Source organism: Gopherus evgoodei, unplaced genomic scaffold (genome assembly GCF_007399415.2).
Source record: "Gopherus evgoodei ecotype Sinaloan lineage unplaced genomic scaffold, rGopEvg1_v1.p scaffold_131_arrow_ctg1, whole genome shotgun sequence".
Taxonomy (NCBI): domain Eukaryota; kingdom Metazoa; phylum Chordata; order Testudines; family Testudinidae; genus Gopherus; species Gopherus evgoodei.
The window spans coordinates 29697-49642 of NW_022059794.1; the positions used below are offsets into that span (position 1 = coordinate 29697).

At 49.4% G+C, this 19946-nt stretch overlaps 4 non-coding genes across 4 annotated transcripts; all 4 read left to right on the forward strand.

Annotated features, from left to right (window-relative positions):
- Positions 1 to 4098: 4098 nt before the first annotated feature.
- On the forward strand, positions 4099 to 4181 carry TRNAS-AGA. The gene has a single exon. It is a non-coding gene; the product is annotated as a tRNA-Ser (tRNA).
- A 3841-nt stretch (positions 4182 to 8022) lies between these two features.
- On the forward strand, positions 8023 to 8094 carry TRNAE-UUC. Its single transcript has one exon. It is a non-coding gene; the product is annotated as a tRNA-Glu (tRNA).
- A 1247-nt stretch (positions 8095 to 9341) lies between these two features.
- Positions 9342 to 9413, forward strand: TRNAA-UGC. The gene has a single exon. It is a non-coding gene; the product is annotated as a tRNA-Ala (tRNA).
- Positions 9414 to 17091: 7678 nt separating this feature from the next.
- Positions 17092 to 17164, forward strand: TRNAV-AAC. Its single transcript has one exon. It is a non-coding gene; the product is annotated as a tRNA-Val (tRNA).
- The last annotated feature ends 2782 nt before the right edge of the window (positions 17165 to 19946 follow it).

Consider the following 19946-nt stretch of genomic DNA (forward strand, 5'->3'; position numbering starts at 1 on the left):
AAATTCCTGTTAAATCGTTTCTCAGCCAGAGTCCATCGCCAACATTCCTTAAGGCACTGGACCACCATGTGGACATTTCATTTCCCTCCTCAATTTCACACAGAGACACAATTTCCTTTGCACATGTAAGCAGAGTCAGGATAAGCTCTACCCTGACATCTGGTGGAAAGAATTTCAGAGAGTGTATTTGCATAGGCACGCCTACCCTATCCCAGACTGCTGAGCTGTGGGACTGCTTGGTGACAAATGACTCACCCTCAGTTGGGTGGTACTTGCTAGACAAAGGACATGGGTTCCAAAACCCAGTGAATTGAGAGAGGCTAGGGAAATGTATCTGTGTGTGGTGGGGAAGGTGCCTTGTGGAGGTGGAAGCACCAGTTCCATCCCCTTCTCTCTCCACTGTGGAATGTCAGAGCTGATTTTTTTTATTCCCTCAAGACTCTAAATACAGGTTACTGAGCTGAACTCACTTTGGGCTAATGGTGCACTAGCACTGGTGCTCCCCTACTAAGAGCTGAGATCACTAAGAGTTGAAATCACTAAAGAGCTGAAATTACTGAGCTGAGAGCACTGAGTACTGTGCTAACTAGTGGGGGAGCCTGAAGCTATACTGTGGAACAGAGCAGCTGGTGGAGTGGAGCAGTTGTGGGGATGGCTGGAGCGGATCATGGGACAGCTGGTGGCAGCGGAGCGGCTGGCAGAGCGGAGTAGCTGTGGGACGGGTGGAGCGGCCCACAGAGCGAGCGGAGCCGAGCAGTTTGCAGAGAGAACTGGAGCAGCTCATGGAGCAGAGCAGCTGGTGGAGCGGAGCAGTTTCTGAGGACGGCTGGAGGAGCAGAGTGGAGCGGCTGGTAAAGCGGAGCAGTTCGTGGAGAAGGTGGAAGCAGAACCCACGGAGAGGCAGGGCAGTTGGCCCCCGACCACGTAAGGTGCCCCTTTCTACCCAGGCTGGGGGGAGGGACCTCTACAGCTAAACTCTCGAACTCTGAGGTGGCATTGACCAGAGACTTTTGGGTTGTTGGACTTTGGGGTGATTGGACTTAAAACCCTAAGGGGAAAAAGGACAGTGCCAAACGTACTTGGAGGTGGGTTTTTGTTTATGGTTTGTGTTATAACCCTGTTTGTGGTGTTTCTCCAATGGGATGCCGCATTGATTCCTTCCTTTATTAAAAAGATTTTGCTACACTCAGACTCCGTGCTTGCAAGAGGGGAAGTATTGCCTCCTAGAGGCGCCCAGGGGGGTGTGGTATGTGAGTGTCCCAGGTCACTGGGTGGGGGCTCGAGCCGGTTATGCATTGTGTTACTGAAACGGAACCCCTGGATACTGAACCCAGCCCTTGTTGCTGCCAACTCAGAGGGGCAGAAGGGTTACACACAGATCCGTGAACAGCAAAGCCTCCCTGTGTCTCTTGTCTGAGGGTATGTCTACACTACGGGATTATTCTGATTTTACAGAAACCGGTTTTTTAAAACAGATTGTATAAAGTCAAGTGCACGCGGCCACACTAAGCACATTAATTTGGTGGTGTGCGTCCATGTACTGAGGCTAGCGTCGATTTCCAGAGCGTTGCACTCTGGGTAGCTATCCCATAGTTATCCCATAGTTCCCGCAGTCTACCCCCCCATTGGAATTCTGGGTTGAGATCACAATGCATGATGGAGCAAAAACGGTGTCGCGGGTAATTCTGGGTAAATGTCGTCACTCATTCCTCCCTCCATGAAAGCAACGGCAGACAATCATTTCACACCCTTTTTCCCTGGATTGCCCTGGCAGATGCCATAGCACGGTAACCATGGAGCCCGTTTAGCCTTTTTTCACTGTCACCGTATGTGTACTGGATGCTGCTGAAAGACGCGGTACTGCAGTCTACACAGCAGCATTCATTTGCCTTTGCAAGGTTAAAGAGACGGTTACCAGCCCTATTGCACCGTCTGCTGCTTTGGAAATTGGTGATGATGATTACCAGTCATATTGTACCATCTGCTACTGTCATGGGTGCCCCTGGCTGGCCTCGCTGAGGTCGGCCGGGGGTGCATGGACAAAAATGGGAATGACTTCCCAGGTCATTCTCTTCTTTACGTTTTGTCTAAAAATAGAGTCAGTCCTGCCTAGAATATGGGGTAAGTCTACTAGAGAGCACAGCCGCTCCGGGTCAGAGCCCCAGATATCCCGCAGAAATGATGAGCTGCATGCCATTCCAAGGGGTGCCCCTGCAACAACCCCACCTATTGCTTCCCTCCTCCCACACCCCTCCTGGGCTACCGTGGAGTTATCCCTCCATTTGTGTGGTGAAGTAATAAAGAATGCAGGAATAAGAAACACTGACTTTTTAGTGAGATAAAATGAGGGGGAGGCAGCCTCCAGCTGCTATGATATTCCAGGCAGAACATCTTCATTACTCATTAAAGGGTCGGGGGGGGGAGAGGAGCACAGCCTCCTGCTGCTATGATAGTCCAGAATCTCCATTAGACATGAAAGGGGATGGGGAGAGGAGAGGAGCTCAGCCTCTAACTGCTATGATGAGGATGGTTACCAGCCCTATTGCACCACCTGCCAGAACTGAATCTCCAGAACACAAAGCTTAAAGAAGGGAATGTCCGGGAGTCATTCCCATTTTTGCCAGGTGCCCCCAGCCAACCTCACTGAGGCCAGCCAGGAGCATTCACAGAATGATGATGAGGAGAAGGAGAACAGCTATCAGTCATAATGCACCATACCATCTGCCACCAGAGAGAGGAAGGGAGAGGATGCTGCTGTTTAGTGCTGGAGCACCCCGTCTACCAGCAGCATCCAGTAGACATACGGTGACATTGAAAAGAGGCGAGAAATAATTTTTTCCCTTTTCTTTGAGGGGGGGAGGAGGGGTAAATTGATGACATATTCCCTGAACCACTGGCAACAATGTTTTTGACCCTTCAGGCATTGGGAGCTCAGCCAAGAATGCAAATACTTTTCTGAGCCTGCAGGAACTGTGGGATAGCTGGAGTCCTCAGTTCCCCCTCCCTCCCTCCATGAGGGTCCATTTGATTCTTTGGCTTTCCGTGATGCTTGTCACACAGCACTGTGTTGATCCCTGTTGTGGCCTCTGTCTGTCATAGCCTGGAGATTTTTTCAAATGCTTTAGCATTTCATCTTCTGGAATGGAGCTCTGATAGAACAGATTTGTCTCCCCATACCGCGATCAGATCCAGTATCTCCCGTACAGTCCATGCTGGAGCTCTTTTTGGTTTTGGGACTGCATGGCCACCCATGCTGATCGGTGCTCCACGCTGGGCAAACAGGAAATGAAATTCAAAAGTTCGTGGGGCTTTTCCTGTGTACCTGGCCAGTGCATCCGAGTTCAGACTGCTTTCCAGAGTGGTCACAATGGTGCACTGTGGGATACCGCCCGGAGGCCAATTCCGTCGAATTGCAGCGACGCTAACCCTAATGCGACATGGCAATACCGATTTCAGCGCTACTCCCCTCATTGGGGAGGAGTACGGAAATCGATTTTAACAGCCCTTTATATCGATATAAAGGGCTTTGTTGTGTGGACGAGTGCAGGGTTAAATCGGTTTAACGCTGCTAAAATCAGTATAAATGCGTAGTGTAGACCAGCCCTGAGCCAGGGCATTCGATTCCAGTGAACCCTTCTCTCCTGCAATGGGAATGGTCAGACAGAGGGGACGTGGTCATCTGCATCCTTGCCAGGGAGATATTGGCTCGGCTCTTTCTTTCTGCTGCTGTTGTTAGTCCAGGAAACATCAGGGATGGAATGCAAGGCTGTATTCATGCATCAACCCCCTGAAAAAGTTCAGTGCCCCAGAGAAATCCTGACTCCGGCTGTTGGAATGATATGTAGAGATTCAAATAGGGAAAGAACTGTCTGAATTGTCAGTGTGGGGAATGAACAGCAATCTATAACAATGTCATTAGCCACAAACACACTCTCATCGTGCTCCAACCGGAAAGGAAATGGGCAGGAACTCTTGCTGTTCACCATGGACACACACTAATGCACAGCCGTGAGTGTGCTGGGGGAGCTGGTCTGAGCAATTTGAAGTGACAATTCTGTGAGAACAGAAATATTGTGTAGTGAAGCAGCTGCACATCAAGTAGTTGTGGCTGAGTGGTTAGGGCAATGGACTAGAAATCTATTGGGGGTTTCCCCATGCAGTTTCGAATCCTGTCAACTATGGAAGCATTAGTGTGTTGTCATTGTTGTTGTCTTAGTGCGTGAGCATCCATGGAGCCAAATCTGGTCTCAGTCTGAGGCTGTCTACACTTAAAATACTGCTGTAGCACTGTGGAGTAGACAGTTGCTACAGTGAGGGGAGGGGTTTTCCATCCCTGTAATAGCAGCATTGGCAAAACAATCTTTCCTTTCATTTAGCACTATCTAACCATGGCTTAGGTCAGCTTAATTATACTGGTTCTGGGGGGTTTCACACCCTGAAAGACGTACTTGTTAGAGGGTTTGTCCCATCACCCTCCCATTCCCTGGTCCTTCTCACGTGACCAGAGAGCAGCAATGCATGAAGCTCAAAGGTGCAAACAATTCAATGTTTATTGGGGTAAACTTCTAGCAAACAATGATTCCAGTTTCCTTCCTCAGCATCCCCCTTCCCAGCTCTGACACCACAGAGGCTTGCCTGTGACCCCGTTCCCCTTCCCTGTCCCTATTCCCCCCGTTGGCAAAACATAATTCCAATTCCCCTACCCCAATTCCCATTCGCATTCCCCCCCTTACTTCCTGATTGACTGCAGACTATATAGTAAAACTTGAGTTCTGCTTAGCTGTGCCTTAACCAATCATTTTACTGAAATGTAACTAACCAATCCTAACATATTGTAACATGATTATCTAACCAATTATACCCCACTGCCTTAATTGGTTTACACCCAACAAATTAATTATACAGCAGGCTGAAACAATCACAGCACCCGACAGAGATTATACAGACAAGCAATAGCAAAGTGGGGACTACAGTGACAGAACAACAAAGAAATGAGAATTTCACACCCCAGCTATTGACCAGTGAGTTGTTCCCAGATAGGAGGCTATCCTGGTAGAGACTGGTTGCTTAACTCTCTGGCCCCCAGGGCAGGATTTTGCGGTGCACCATTACTGTCTCAGAATGCCAGCACCCATCTTTTGTTCACTTAAAATGTGAGCAGGGAGATTCCAACACCTCAGAACTCATGGAGCTCCAGGAAACATGTAACTTTAGGTCCAGGTGAGTGTGTCTAAAAATCAGCTGTGCTGTAGAAGGTCTCTAGGAGTTGAAAGAGATGTGCCATCTCGACCTCCCTAAAGAGTTCATCAACTATTAATGAAAACTAGGGTTGATAAGTCATATTCTTTGTAGGATCAGGATGGTGGACTGGTCTAAAGTGCTAGTTATAAGACTTTTTCTTCCAGTCCCTTGGGTGTTCTGGTCTCTGCATAGAGACGTGGTTTCACATCCCACTCCTGACATTACGATTTAATTCTATCTGGAGAAAATGGCCTCACTTCAATCTCCTTTGGAACAATAGAACCCCATTTGCTTACCTTTTCTATTCCTGTAGCTGTGAGAGAAGCTCCAAACCAGGGGGAAACAGTGCCTGTTCTCTCGACTGATCAATTTTTTGTCTTCCTTCATTCCAAGCCATTTTCTCAAATACATCCGTATTTCCCACACTTTTATGAAACATTAGGCTCATCATTTAATTGCCACACAACTGTACTTATGAAGTGAAGTGAAACACAACATTTTTTGGATATTCTTGCAGAAGAGTTTTGCTTTCTGATCTGGAATTGAACAGGGGCTACCCGAGGGGGACAATGCTACTCCCTTTTCTTGACTCATCCAAAAAATATAAGCTCGTGGTGCCCTTTGTTTCCCTGTTCTTCAAATACCTGTCGGGGTGGCCTAGGGATACTTGGCCCTGACTCTCAGGGTCCCTCCCTGCCCTACCTTTCTATATGATTCTGTTGTGTGGGTTTGCGCTGTGTCATTCCACGCTGAGCTGTTTTGCACAGTGTCACTTTGCACTCTGATGCATTGTTTCGTGTTGTATGGTTTTTGCACTGGCTTGTGTTGCACTGGTTTGAGCTGAGCTCTTTTGCAGTGCGTCATTTTGCCCTATGGGATGTTCATTTGCATGGTGCTGAATTGTCAGGCTTTGCACTCCTACGTGTTGTCACTTTGTGCTGTGGAATGTCAGTTCACGCTGAATTGTTAGATGTTAGATTGGGGTGTTTCCACTTTTGTTGTTGTTTATATTGTATTGCGATGGCATCGAATTATAGAGCTGTACGGCTGCAAGGGCCCTGGAGAGGTCATGAAATCCAGCCCTCTCTGCTGAAGCAGAGCCAAGCAGAGACGATGCATTGGGGGCATGTGGGATCAAGTGCCCACAGCAGTCGGCCCAGGCAGGGAGCAGAAGGAGGGAACCAGAGCCAGAGCAGCTTGCCTATGGGACCAAGTATATGCAGAGTATCCTTGACAGAGGTTTGTTCAACCTGTTCGTAAAAACCTCCTAGGACAGAGACTCCACAGACACCCTTGGGAGCCTATTCCAGAGCTTAACTACCCTCAGAGTTAGAAAGCTGTTCCCAATATCTAACATGAATCTCCCTGGCTGCAGATTAAGCCCATTACTTCTTGTCCTACCATCAGTGGACATGGAGACCAATTGATCATTGTCCTATTTATAAAGACCAAACTTTTCCCTCTGCAATCATCCGTTAACTGGTTATTATCCCCTCTTCTTGCCTGGGGTACAATGGAAGAGGAGAAAATACTCTCTTAACATAGGATGCAAATGTCAGTTTGTTCTCTCTTCATGTTTTACTGAAGTTCAGAGAGAAGAAGAAACATGACCTGCCAAAGAGCATAGAGAGTTTGTTTCATTTTGATCTGTGACTATTAGCAGAAGAGTGACACCTAAGGGCTGTCGCTACCACCCACCATGGGGCTTGGATTTATGATGGTGGGATTAAGAGCATCATGCTCTACCAACAGAGCTAGCTAGATTTAAAGTCAGTCAACTGCCCAGACGCAGTGTAGAAGGTGCCCTGAAGGTTTTTATTTGTGAGCTGAGGTTCCCTGTCTGACATTTGCCTTCTTTCCTGGTTTGTTATGTCTCCAGCGAGCAAACCGGAGCTGTCACAAGGCTGGTTAGATGCTGCTTTCTAGACCAGAGAGCTGGGGTTGATTTAGCATGCTGCCGCCATCAGCTGGTCAGAGCAACCAGGGCGGGAGGTCGGAATTTAGGATTCTCCCACCAAGGGGAGGTGCTGTTGGACTCATCTAGTGGGGGAGAGTCTGAAAAAGATTCTCGCTTCCCAGAGAGGGGGCAGACAAGCTGGTGCCACACACACATTTTCACAGGGAATCAGGCCCCCCCTTGGGAAAAACTCAAAAGAAGCCCAGACCCAGGAGTGTCAGAGAAGGGAATCACTGTTTGCTTTAAGAGATGGGTGAGGGAAACCTGCAGGTCCTTAGATCCCTCCAGCACCTGATAGAACCATTTGTGGGGAAAGTCTGGGGAAGCCAAGGAGAAGGAAAAAGGCCTTGCAGCTGTTGTGCAATCACCATGCTCTCAGCAGCAGGGTCCGGGGAGCTCTGCTCTCAGAACACACAAGATGGCAAAGTTCAGAGCCCTGTTACACGGAGTCAGACTGTGATCAGCTCACAGTGAGAGGAAGCAACACCCCTCCCTTGGTCTTTATGCCAGAGCTCCTGTCATCTGAGTGTCCTTCCTGCAAGAGTCGGCTGCTGAGAGGGCTGCGATGGGGTAAATGAAGACAGAGGAGGATTGTTCCTGCTGGGTTTTTTTTGCTTGGCTTTGTGATCCTGCTGGAGGAAGCATCCTTAGAGTTTATTTCAGTGGCTTCTGTTGGGCTGAGATTGTGACCCTGAGTACAGGGGTTCCTGTACTCTCTCTTCTTAACCCCTCAGGGAGTGGACAATGGAGCACTGTCAGAAAGTGGATAGAAAGTAGCCTAAGACAGTGTAGCATAAGTGAGAAAAAAAACCAACATCATCAGCTCCCTGGTGGTCTAGTGGTTAGGGTTTGGTACTTTCATTGCCAAGGCCTGGGTTCAATTCCCAGTCAGGGAAAAATGACTTCAATTAGAAAAAGCTTCAGTTATTCTTCCCTTGCAATGTAAATAAATTTGTGGCTGTTTCCTGATTCCCATGTCTTCCCAGTGTCTCCATGGCAGGGCTGGCTCCAGGCACTAGGGATGGCCAATGGAATGGGGAGGTTTCTGTGGCTATTGGGTCCTTTCAGTCCCTCTTGGAGGGAAAGACTCACTGCCAAAAGAGGAAGAGTTGCAGCTTCTTCATCTTTTTTTCTGCTTGGGGTGGCAAAAATGCTGGATCTGGCCCTGCTCCATGGAAGACAATTTGTTATATCCCAGATGAGTGGAGTTCTATCAGTTCTCAGCCTGAGTCCTTAGGTCTTAATCCTGAGGATATTGTCCCATCATGGGACCATTTCCCTCCTCTCTTTCATACAGAAGCACAATTTTCCTTGCATGGACACAGGAACAGCAAGATCTTTCTCTGTCCCTTGTGCAAAGCAGGGGGCCAAATTCCATGGAAACAATGGATGAGTTGGGGCCCTGGGTGCATCCAGCCCTGGCAGTGAGATGTTCCCTCCCCTCTTTCTTTATGCTCCTGTTGTTATTTCATGGATTGTCTGGGATGGGGGAAAAGCTGAGTTCACTCCAGGTGGAGGGTAAGAAGGACCCTCAAAGTCTCAGGACCCAACCCCTGCTACCAGGATCACTGAGGTGCTGGGGATTTGAGTAGGAAAGGGACTGTGTGAATTGTCAAGGTGGGGAATGAATAACAATCTACAACCAGATCCACCTCATTAACCACTGACACAGGCTAATCCTGCTGCAGATAGAAGGGAAACTGGGAGTGATTCTTTGCTGTTCAGCCATGGAAACAGTGACCCAATTGCACCGCAGTGAATGTGCTGGGGAAAGCTGGACTTCACAGGCAGGTGGAAACACCTAGAACTCCGCACCCCACTTCTGCCACCAGGGTGAGGTGTTGAGCTGCTCACAGCATCGCCCACAATGACCTTACAGCAGGGGATTGCAGCACCCCCATCACCCAATGCAGGGGAGAGGGCTGAGTGTATCTCTGCACCCTGAGTCCAGGGCACAAACTCTCTCTGCCCCACACATAGAATCTGGACCTGCTGCAAAGTGACTCCTATGAACAAGTAACCTCCAGGAGAGCAGGCCTGGTCCTCAGAGAGGGGAATGGGCTTCTCGTGAAGCTTATAAGTCACTGGATGCAGTGAGAACAGGAAGGTTCTGAGTATAACCCATAGCAAACACAGCCCATCTGGGGATGTAGCTCAGTAGTAGAGCACATGCTTTGCATGTATGAGGCCCTGGGTTCAATCCCCAGCATCTCCAGGTTCATTTTTTCACCCTGCTCTTTGCTCATGCCCAGAGGGGATGTGGCCCACCAGTATCCCTGCACCAGTTTCAGTCCTGCTCAGTGAGGGGCAAGTGCCAATTGCATGGAAGGTCTGGGGGAGGGTTTCTGCTCCAAAGTCACCTTGGTACATTTAAGATTCCCTCTCACTGTGCTGCTTGGGACAAGGGTAGATGAGAAGGATGAATCCTCCAGCACTGGAGGGAAAGGTCCCATCTGCTCAGATTGAGAGGCAAGGAAACAGAGGGGCAGTCAGTGCTCGGAAAGGAGAGAGGTCAGTTATGTACACCCAACAGGGGACACTGTCATTTTGAGTATCACAGGGGTAGCTGCGATAACCAGGATTTGTAAAAAGCGAGAGTCCTGTGGCACCTTATAGACTAACAGACGTATTGGAGTATAAGCTTTGAGGGGTGAATCCCCACTTCATCGGCTGAATGTAGTGGGAATTCTGTGCCTGGCTAGCCAACTACAAAAGCAATTTCTCCTCCCTTGGCGTTCACACCTCAGCTGCTAGAAGAGGGCCTTATCCTCCCTGATTGAACTAATCTCCTTATCTCTAGACTGATTCTTACCTGCATATTTATACCTGCTCCTGCAAATTTCCGCCACGTTCATCTGACGAAGCGGGTATTCACCCACGAAAGCTTATGCTATAAGGTGCCACAGGACTTTATGTCTTTTTGAGGTGAGTGCAGCTTGCTTGGGAGGTGCTGACGATGGATAGGAAAAAGGCTGGAGTCAATGACAGATGAGACCACAGAAGGGGAAGGGGAATGGCAGCCCCACAGAAGGCCCTGGGTGCTCTGATGCCCCAGTTATTGCACCCTGGCCTGTCATAGAGAGAGAAAAGACACCGAGGGACCCAGCCCCCCTAACAGTGATCCCATGGACAAGAACCTGGTTGGGAGTGGGGTGAAGGTTCCCTCTGGGCAAAGTGGAGCTGAAATCCCTCAGTGTCCTGGAATTTAAGCAATGGAAGCTTCAAACCCTGCACGGGTGTGGGCTGAGGTGCATCAGCAGAAGGTTGGGCTGGACAGGGGCGGCAGGTTTGTATAATTTTTGGTGGTGCCCAGAATGGGACCAAGTCCTGCCCCCCTCCCCACACCTGCCTAAGGCTCTGGGAGGGAGTTTGGGTGTGGGAGGGAGAGGGGCTGGGCTCTGGGAGAGAGTTTGGGTGCAGGGTCTGGGCTCAGTCAGGGGGTTGAGGTGCAGGAGGGTGTGCAAGGAGCAGGGTCCTGGAAGGAGTTTGGGTGCAGGTGTGGGGTCTGGGTTGGGGCAGGGGGTTGGGAGTACAGGAGAGGATGAAGGGTGCAGCATTTACCTCGGGCATGTCTCTAAAGCAACCCACACCCGCCTCTGGCAGCAGCCCCTAAGCAGGAGGGCTGGGGGCATCTCTGAGCACTGCTGCCCACAGACTCCAGCCCTGCAGCTCCCATTGCCACAGTTGGCTCTTGGGGCGGGGACAGCATGTGGAGACCCCACAAACACAGTTGTTCTTCCCATAGCTGGCAGATGGGGGGCAGCAGGGGATCTGCCCTGTTTGGAGGAATCTCTCTGGGCCCCACCGTTAGGTCTCCATCCTTTCTCCCCCTAACCACGCACACCCCTCCCCTCCCGTTATCAATGTTTTAGAGTGACCCCTCCCTCCGTTTGTAGGATACAGACTCTCTGTGACAGAGACTGACTGCGGCTCCTCTCTGCATGGCCCCAGTGGGGAAGGAAAGAGACTGGGGGGGCAGAGAAGATGGGCAGAAGGAGTCAAATGGGGCTAAACCAGAATAGAGGAGATTTTCTTCCTGTTAAAACGTACTGGAGTCTCATCACTGAAAAGCCGCATCTTGAATTAGGTTTGAACCAGCTGCTTTTCAATTACCAGACAAGGGTGTGAACCACAGAGACTGGGAACTGCCTGCTTCCCAAATCCATCTAAACAGCATCTGCAGTGGTGCAATTGGTTAGTGCAGAAGGGCAAGCTGCTGGGATTATAAATTCAGGCCTTATCTGGAGCCCTGGATTCTGTTCCCCATGTACCTTCCCCAACGTGTTCCTCTTACCTGTGTAGTTTGCTTTGCCTAATTCCCATGGAAAGTGCCCTGCTAGGAAAAGGAGAGTAAGTTCCAAAATGTGGCAGTAGGTGCACAGCTTGGAAACATCCCCCCTGTGCTGCCATTAGTTCCAGGAGATTGTTCACTGGCAGGGCAAATTGATTTCTCTGCTGCTGAGAAAGCTGCCAGGACAGGTCTGTGGGCACCAGAGCTCCCTGCTTCTTCCAGCACACCCCTGGCTCCTTCCCTGCCCCAGTCACCGATGTAGGAGGGTCCTATATGCACGGAGCCTAAAGCTTTTCTAAGTCTTCTTAGTGCAGTTGACAGCATGTCAGTCTCATAGTCAGAAGGTCATGAGTTCAAGCATCAGAAGTGGCAATGGTGTTTGCTCCCTGCTTCAGATTTCCCAAAGGAAATCAGAGAAAAGAAACTAGAGGAGAGTGGTTTCTAGACACCCTCCCAGCCATCTAACACACGCACACAGACTTTTCTATGGCATTATCTTTTCCTTCTCTATGCCATTTGTATTCTCCATAGAGCAAAATAAAACAAAAACATGCAAGTCCAAGCCTAATACAGCATGAAACTCAATACAGATCAAGTCTCACCCTCAGAGATCTTCCAATACGCTTCTTTTGCAGACTAGACTTATTTCTTGTCTGGGCCCAATCTTTTCACCAGGTGTAGTCCTTGTTCCAGCTCAAGGTAGCTAGGGGATTTCTCATGACTGCACCCACCTTTCTTCTGTTCCATCCCCTTATACAGCTTTGCTACAAGGCAGGAATCTTTTGTCTCTCTCTTGGGGAAAAGCTCCAGGTTTAAGATGGATTCCTGTACCAGGTGACATGGTCACATGTCCTGGGAGACCCCAAGCCTTCATTCTTCCTGGCCTGACTCACAGATGGTGCAGGACAGAGCCATCTGCAGTCTATTGTCCTGGTTAACGGGAGCCATCAAGACTCCAAACCACTATTAATGGCCCACACTTTGCATCATTACAATAGGACCTCAGAGTTATATTTCATATTTCTAGTTTCAGATACAGGAATGATCGGTTCATACAAATAGGATGAACACACACAGTAGATTATAAGCTTTGTAATGATACCTTACAAGAGACCTTTTGCATGAAGCATATTTCAGTTACTTTATATTCACACTCACTAGCATATTTTCATAAATTCCTATGGAGTGCAATGTCACAGCAGGGAAAGGGTTTTACTGCAGCACCTGGGAGCAGTTGAGTTTCATGTTCAGGCTGTGGTATGAGTTCCTCCAGGTTTCTCGTAAGCACACAGGGACCTTAGTGGGTGCTCTCAATACAGGAATGGCCCAGATACGCTAAAGTGATGGGAATTGCATTTTCCTTTTTAATTTTTGTATTTCCAATGACATTTCTGTATAACTGTGTTTTCTCCTGGATTTGATATTTAACTAAAGAAAGAATAAGGCCTCAGGGCGCCAGATGGAGGAGCAGGCTGGGGCTAGGACTGCTAAGAAAGCAAGAGTAGCAAGTTTTCTGTATTGTTTCCTGCCCTCATTTTCATGACTAATTTCTCTTCTGCATGAAATTTTCCATTTGTACATGTGAGCCTGGCTAGTTCAGTTGGTAGAGCATCAGGCTTTTAATATGAGGGTCTACTGTTCAGGTCAGTGAAAAAGACAGTTCTCCCTGTAATATCTTCCAAGATCTTCAGAAGGCATCTCTTGAGGACGCTCCTTGACTTCAGCTTCTCCTTTTCAGGACTTGGCCTTTCCTAGGAAGGCCATGTATTGCCTAGGACTGAAGGCGCAACTTCCTCACATGCCCACTGGCCTCTCAGTCTGGATTAAGAAAGGCTTCTGGGAGCTGCAGCAAGCTGCTGCATGACAACTTGGTGAGCAAATGCAGGGTTGCCCACACAGGGTCATCCTTACCAGAACTCAGCAGAGGTCTGGGTGTTCCCTATTGGTCCCATGGTGTAAGGGCCAGCACTCAGGACTTTGAATCCTGCAATCTGAGTTGAAGTCTCAGTGGGATCTGAGAGCAATTCCTGTGGCACCTAACCCTACTGGGTCTTCCAAGGCTCTGTCTTGCTTTCTCAAAGGCCATGAAAGTCTGTCTGTCCCCGGCTAGCTGTTGTGACTTGAGCACAAGAGGGGATGTTTGATCCAGAAGCCTGGCTTTGCCTGGAGTCCTGTAGGTAGGGATGCGAGCTGCATTTCCTCTGAGTCCTGAAGCTGGGCTGCAGCCTGGCCTAGGAGGCAGCCCTATTGGTTGACCTACTGGCCCAAAGTCACTTGGGCAGTGTTGGTGTCCCCAGGAATGCTGAAGGGCCTAAGGGAGGGAGGCTCAATACTCCTCCCTATCAGTCAGGGCGGAAGAGGAGGGCTGCAAGAGTGGGCAGGCTGATGAGCTGGGCCTTCTAGCGTTTGGTTGGGGACAAGGTGGGGTACGCGAACTGGGAGAAGCGGTTGCTGGCCTGTGAGGAAAGGCTCAGCCAGTGGCATAAGTGGACCTTGTCATTAGCCTACAAAGTTGTGATGCTCAAGACCTATCTTTTGGCTGTGAGGAATTTCCTCAGCCATGTGTTTCCCCCTCCATGAGTGCTGCTGAGACCGAACACGAGGGCCTTCCACTTCCTGTGGGGCAATAGGACATCCCTACCTAGTCAGGAGACATGTGGCTTTTCTGCCATATTAGAAGGGGGGTTGGGTTTGGTGGGCTTTGAAGCCTTGTACGGCTCTCTCAGTGGTGGCTGAACTGGAAGGCAGGTCAGGCCCAAGGGAAATGGTGGGACAACCACAAAGAATGCAACTGACTCTTCCGATTGTATTATTGTATTATTTTTACCCCACTGGGTGCAGCACCGGGTATGGGATGGCCGATGATGAGGGAAGGGGGAGGGCCCCCCTCTAGTGTTCTACTCTCACCTTACACCCTACACGATTTTCAGTGGGTGGCTAGGTGGAAGGTTCTTGCAGGATGGGTTCATCCGCAAGAGTGGCTGCCCTCACAGAAGCGGCGGCCACAGCAGCTAGGCCCCACCCCCTCCTTTGGCTCAATCTGAACAGAGGTCAATGTACCACTGGGTGAGACAGGCCAATTTTAGGGAGCTTCCTCTGAAGGTGAGCAACTGTTCCCAGAACTTACTGACAGGCACTTTAAAGTATTTGCAAATGTGCATGGCCGGCATGTGCAGAGCAAAGGCTGCCCAGGGGCACTGTGTCAGGCTCTGGCACTGCTTGAGACAATGGACCATCTTCAGCCACTAGGATCCAAGGCAGGAATGGGGTGAGGAAGCAAGTCAAGCAGAGCAAGGCAGCCAAAATTCATCTTGCCTTCGTAGGCGCTCACAATGATGCCATTTTTGTATGCCAGGGCTGACAAAAACATCCCAGACAGAGAAGCAACAGGCCAAAAAAGCAGCAGGGGTATTCTGTCTGCTATCCAAGATCCATAAACCTGGAAATCCTGGATGCCCCATCATTTCAGGCAATGGCACCCTGACAGCAGGATAGTCTGGCTGTGTAGACTCCCTCCTCAGGCCCTATGCTACCAGCACTCCCAGCTGTCTTCGAGATGCCACTGACTTCCTGAGGAAACTACAATCCATTGGTGATCTTCCAGAAAACACCATCCTGGCCAGTATGGAGGTAGAAGCCCTCTACACCAACATTCCACACAAAGATGGACTACAAGCTGTCAGGAACAGTATCCCCGATAATGTCACGGCAAACCTGGTGGCTGAACTTTGTGACTTTGTCCTCACCCACAACTATTTCACATTTGGGGACAATGTATACCTTCAAGTCAGTGGCACTGCTATGGGTACTCGCATTGCCACATAGCTTGCCAACATTTTTATGGCTGACTTAGAACAACCCTTCCTCAGCTTTCATCCCCTAATGCCCCCACTCTACTTGCCCTACACTGATGACATCTTCATCTTCTGGACTCATGGAAAAGAAAACCCTTGAGGAATTCCACCATGATTTCAACAATTTCCATCCCACCTACAATGTCAGCCTGGACCAGTCCACACAAGAGATCCACTTCCTGGACACTACTGTGCTAATAAGCAATTGTCACATAAACACCACCCTATACTGGAAACATACTGACCGCTATACTTACCTACGTGCCTCCAGCTTTCACCCAGACCACATCACACAATCCATTGTCTACAGCCAAGCTCTAAGATACAACCACATTTGCTCCAACCCCTCAGACAGAGACAAACACCTACAAGATCTCTATCAAGCATTCTTACAAGTACACTACCCACCTGCTGAAGTGAAGAAACAGATTGACAGAGCCAGAAGAGTACCCAGAAGTCACCTACTACAGGACAGGTCCAACGAAGAAAGTAATACAACCCCACTAGCCGTCACCTTCAGCCCCCCAACTAAAACCTCTCCAGTGCATCATCAAGGATCTACAACCTATCCTGAAGGATGATCCCTCACTGTCACAGATCTTGGGAGACAGGCCAGTCCTTGCTTACACACAGCCCCCAACCTGAAGCAAATACTTACCAGCAACCCAACAACATAAACACTAACCCAGGAACCTATCCTTGCAACAAAGCCCGTTGCCAACTCTGTCCACATATCTATTCAGGGGACACCATCATAGGACCTAATCACATCAGCCACACTATCAGAGGCTCATTCACCTGCATATCTACCAATGTGATATATGCCATCATGTGCCAGCAATGCCTCTCTGCCATGTACATTGGCCAAACCAGACAGTCTCTACATAAAAGCATAAAAGGACACAAATCAGACATCAAGAATTATAACATTCAAAAACCAGTCAGAGAACACTTCAATCTTCCTGGTCACTTGATTACAGACCTAAAAGTCGCAATATTACAACAAAAAACCTTCAGCAACAGACTCCCACGAGAGACTGCTGAATTGGAATTAATTTGCAAAGTGGACACCATTAAATTAGGCTTGAATAAAGCCTGGGAGTGGATGGGTTATTACACAAAGTAAAACTATTTCCCCATGTTTATTTGTCCCCCTACTGTTACTCACACCTTCCTGTCAACTGTTGGAAATAGGCCATCCCGATTATCACTACAAAAGGTTTTTTCTCCTGCTGATAATAGCTCACCTTAACTGCTCACTCTCATTATAGTGTGTATGGCAACACCCATTTTTTCAAGTTCTGTGTGTGTGTGTGTGTGTGTGTGTGTGTGTGTATGTGTACCTATATCTATATCTATATCTCTTCCTGCTGTATTTTCCACTGCAAGCATCCGATGAAGTGGGTTTTAGCCCATGAAATCTTATGCTCAAATAAATTTGTTAGTCTCTAAGGTGCCACAATTACTCCTTGTTCTTTTTGCAGATAAATTAATGGAGGTTAAGTCCATGAATGGCTATTAGCCAGGATGGGTAAGGAATGGTATCCCTAGCCTCTGTTTGTCAGAGGGTGGAGATGGATGGCAGGAGAGAGATCACTTGATCATTACCTGTTAGGTTCAGTCCCTCTGGGGCACCTGGCATTGGCCACTGTTGGCAGATAGGATATGGGGTTGGATGGACCTTTGGTCTGACCCAGTATGGCCATTCTTATATTCTTATGAAGGGAGGGGCAGAACACTGCAACAGAGTTTCTGTAGTGTAGTGGTTATCATGTTTGCTTAACATGCAAAAGGTCCCTGGTTTAAAACCAGGCAGAAATATGATGGCTTCCTTTCCCCAGCTCCTACTGGCCTGTCCCTGCTGTTGTAGGAGCAGCAGTGATTTCTATGCAATGTATAACCTGTATGCTTAATAGGTGTGTTATACTTCTCTCCTCTCCCTCTCTGAATACCTGTGAAGTGGTTTTCCCTCTCCTGGAATGCTTGTCGGACGAATGGGCTGGTTGAAGAGCTTCCAGGTAGACAAGGTGTCTGGGACTCTAATTAGGCAGCACTCACACACCCAGAGCATGGACACTGCCCAAAGTAGAGCATGACCAACCAGATGCAGCCAAGTCATCTCTAGTTGCAGGCCATTAGGTGCAGGTCCTTAAAAGGAGAAGGGGCCACATGCTCAGGAGTCACTCACAAGCTTGTACCTCCAGTGAATGCCCTTTGCCTGGATTGCCTGGCCACTGGTTCTCTGCGTTGTATTTCATTGTGCCTCAGGATGACTTACCTTCCTCGCACCGTCCACAGCTGCACTGTGGGACACTTACCTTGCAGAATCCTGACATCTCCAGTGCTGTGCCTGTCCTGGGAGCATGAGTATGCAAGTGTGAGTGTGACACCCCTGCTTCTTCTTTTGAACTTAGCTGTCAGTATAATAAATGTGCTGCTTTCTGCCAAACTCTGGTGGGTCATTAGTCCTCCCTACGCTTACTAGCTGGCCCAATTTTGGGTAACAGCTGCGATAAGCTCAACCCCTGCAGGACAGAGGGTGGTGAAATGAGCTGGGAAAAAGCCTTAGCATCAGCAGGTGAAAGCTAGAGGACCTTGGCCAGTCACCTTTTGAAGCCTTGTGGCTTGGTCTCCTCTGCCCTTGGAGGTTGGCCTATGGCGGCCGGCTCTTCCTGCTGGCTTCCTTTGTGTGACTTGCCAAAGGAGGGAGTGAGGCAGGAATGGGGAAAAAGAGGAAAGTCTAGCTGAGGAAGGCAGGGCAGAAGCTAAGCCCATTTGTTCTGCAAAGCCTGAAAAGCCTGGGGAGGTGCGGTTGGCTGCTGGGAGGTAGAATCCTGTGCCTACCTCTTGGCTTCCCAGGGATGGCTACTTGCATCCCAGGAGAAGAAGGATGGTTCTGGGTGAAAGGAAAACAAGCAAAGCTCTGGGAGGAAATTTGGGTGTGGGATGCGGGCTCTGCGCTGGGGGAGCGGGTTGGGGTGCAGGAGGGGTGGCGCTTACCCCGGGCACTGCAGCTCCCAAAGTGACTGGTACACACAACCCTGCGACAGCAGGTCCTAGGTGGGCCATGCCAGGGGGTCTCTGTGTGCCGCTGCCTGCAGGCGCTGCCCCCAGAGCTCCCATTGGCTGCAGTTCCTGGCCAATGGGGGCTGCGGAGTTGGTACTCGGGGCAGGGGTAGTGAATGGAGACACTCCCCCCGCCCCAGGGGATGCTGGGACATGCCGGCCATTTCTGGGAGTGACACAGAGGGACGGAGGCAGAGTGGGCAGGGAGCCACCTTAGTGCTGCTGGCACATCTCTGCACACCCATTAGGGGAGGGGGGCAGAGGTCGTCCATGTGCTGCCTGGGGTAGGGGCAGTGCACAGAGCTGCCTCCCCTACTGGGTCTATTACAGGAGGGGAGGGGGGTCTTTTGGCCTGTAAGGTGCAGCAGGTCGGACTAGATGATCACATTGGTCCTTTCTGACCTTAAAGGCTCTGAGTCTAAAAGGGAGAGGGAAGTAAAGGAAGTTTTTTAAAAAAATAAACCAAACATTGTAATACCAGGATAACTCCACCTGCTCATTGTCTAGTCCCACCCCTTTCTTCCTCCATTGTGTGTTGAATGACCTGCAGAACATTGATTCTCTCATTCCATTGATAAACTGATACAATGTGACTGAAATTAAACTAATTCCCAGCAGAGGAAACATCACATCACTGCACTGGCTGGGAATCAAACCCCAGTCAACTGCTTGGAAGGCAGCTATGCTCACCACTATACCACCAATGCATCTGGTGAAAGTGCCACTTATGCTTGCCCAATGAGGCTAGACAAGCATTGAGGAGATTTTCTGCCCATTAAAATGAACTGGATTCTCATCACTAAAAAAAAACCACCTCCATCTTCACTTGGGTTTGAACCATCAGCCTTTCAATTAGCCACCAAAGCTGTTAATCACAGGGTATGTCTACACTACGGGATTATTCCGATTTTACAGAAACCAGTTTTTGGAAACAGATTGTATAAAGTCGAGTGCACGCGGACACACTAAGCACATTAGTTCGGCGGTGTGCGTCCATATACCGAGGCGAGTGTCAATTTCCGGAGCGTTGCACTGTGGGTAGCTATCCCATAGCTATCCCATAGTTTCTGCAGTCTCTCCCACCCATTGGAATTCTGGGTTGAGATCCCAATGCCTGATGGGGCAAAAACAGTGTCGTGGGTGATTCTGGGTAAATGTCGTCACTCAGTCCTCCCTCCATGAAAGCAATGGCAGACCATCATTTCGCGCCCTTTTCCCTGGATTGCCTGGGCCGGTGCCATAGCATGACAACCATGGAGCCCGTTCAGCCTTTTTTCACCGTCACCGTATGACTACTGGATGATGCTGACAGACGCGGTACTGCAGCACTACACAGCAGCATCCCCTTGCCTTTTCAAGTTAGCAAAGATGGTTACCAGCCATACCGTCCCGTCTGCTGCTTTGCAAGTTGACAATGACAGTTACCAGTTATACTGTACCATCTGCTGCTGTCATGGGTGCTCCTGGCCGGCCTCGGTGAGGTTGGCCAGGGGCGCATGGACAAAAATGGGAATGACTCCCCAGGTCATTCCCTTCT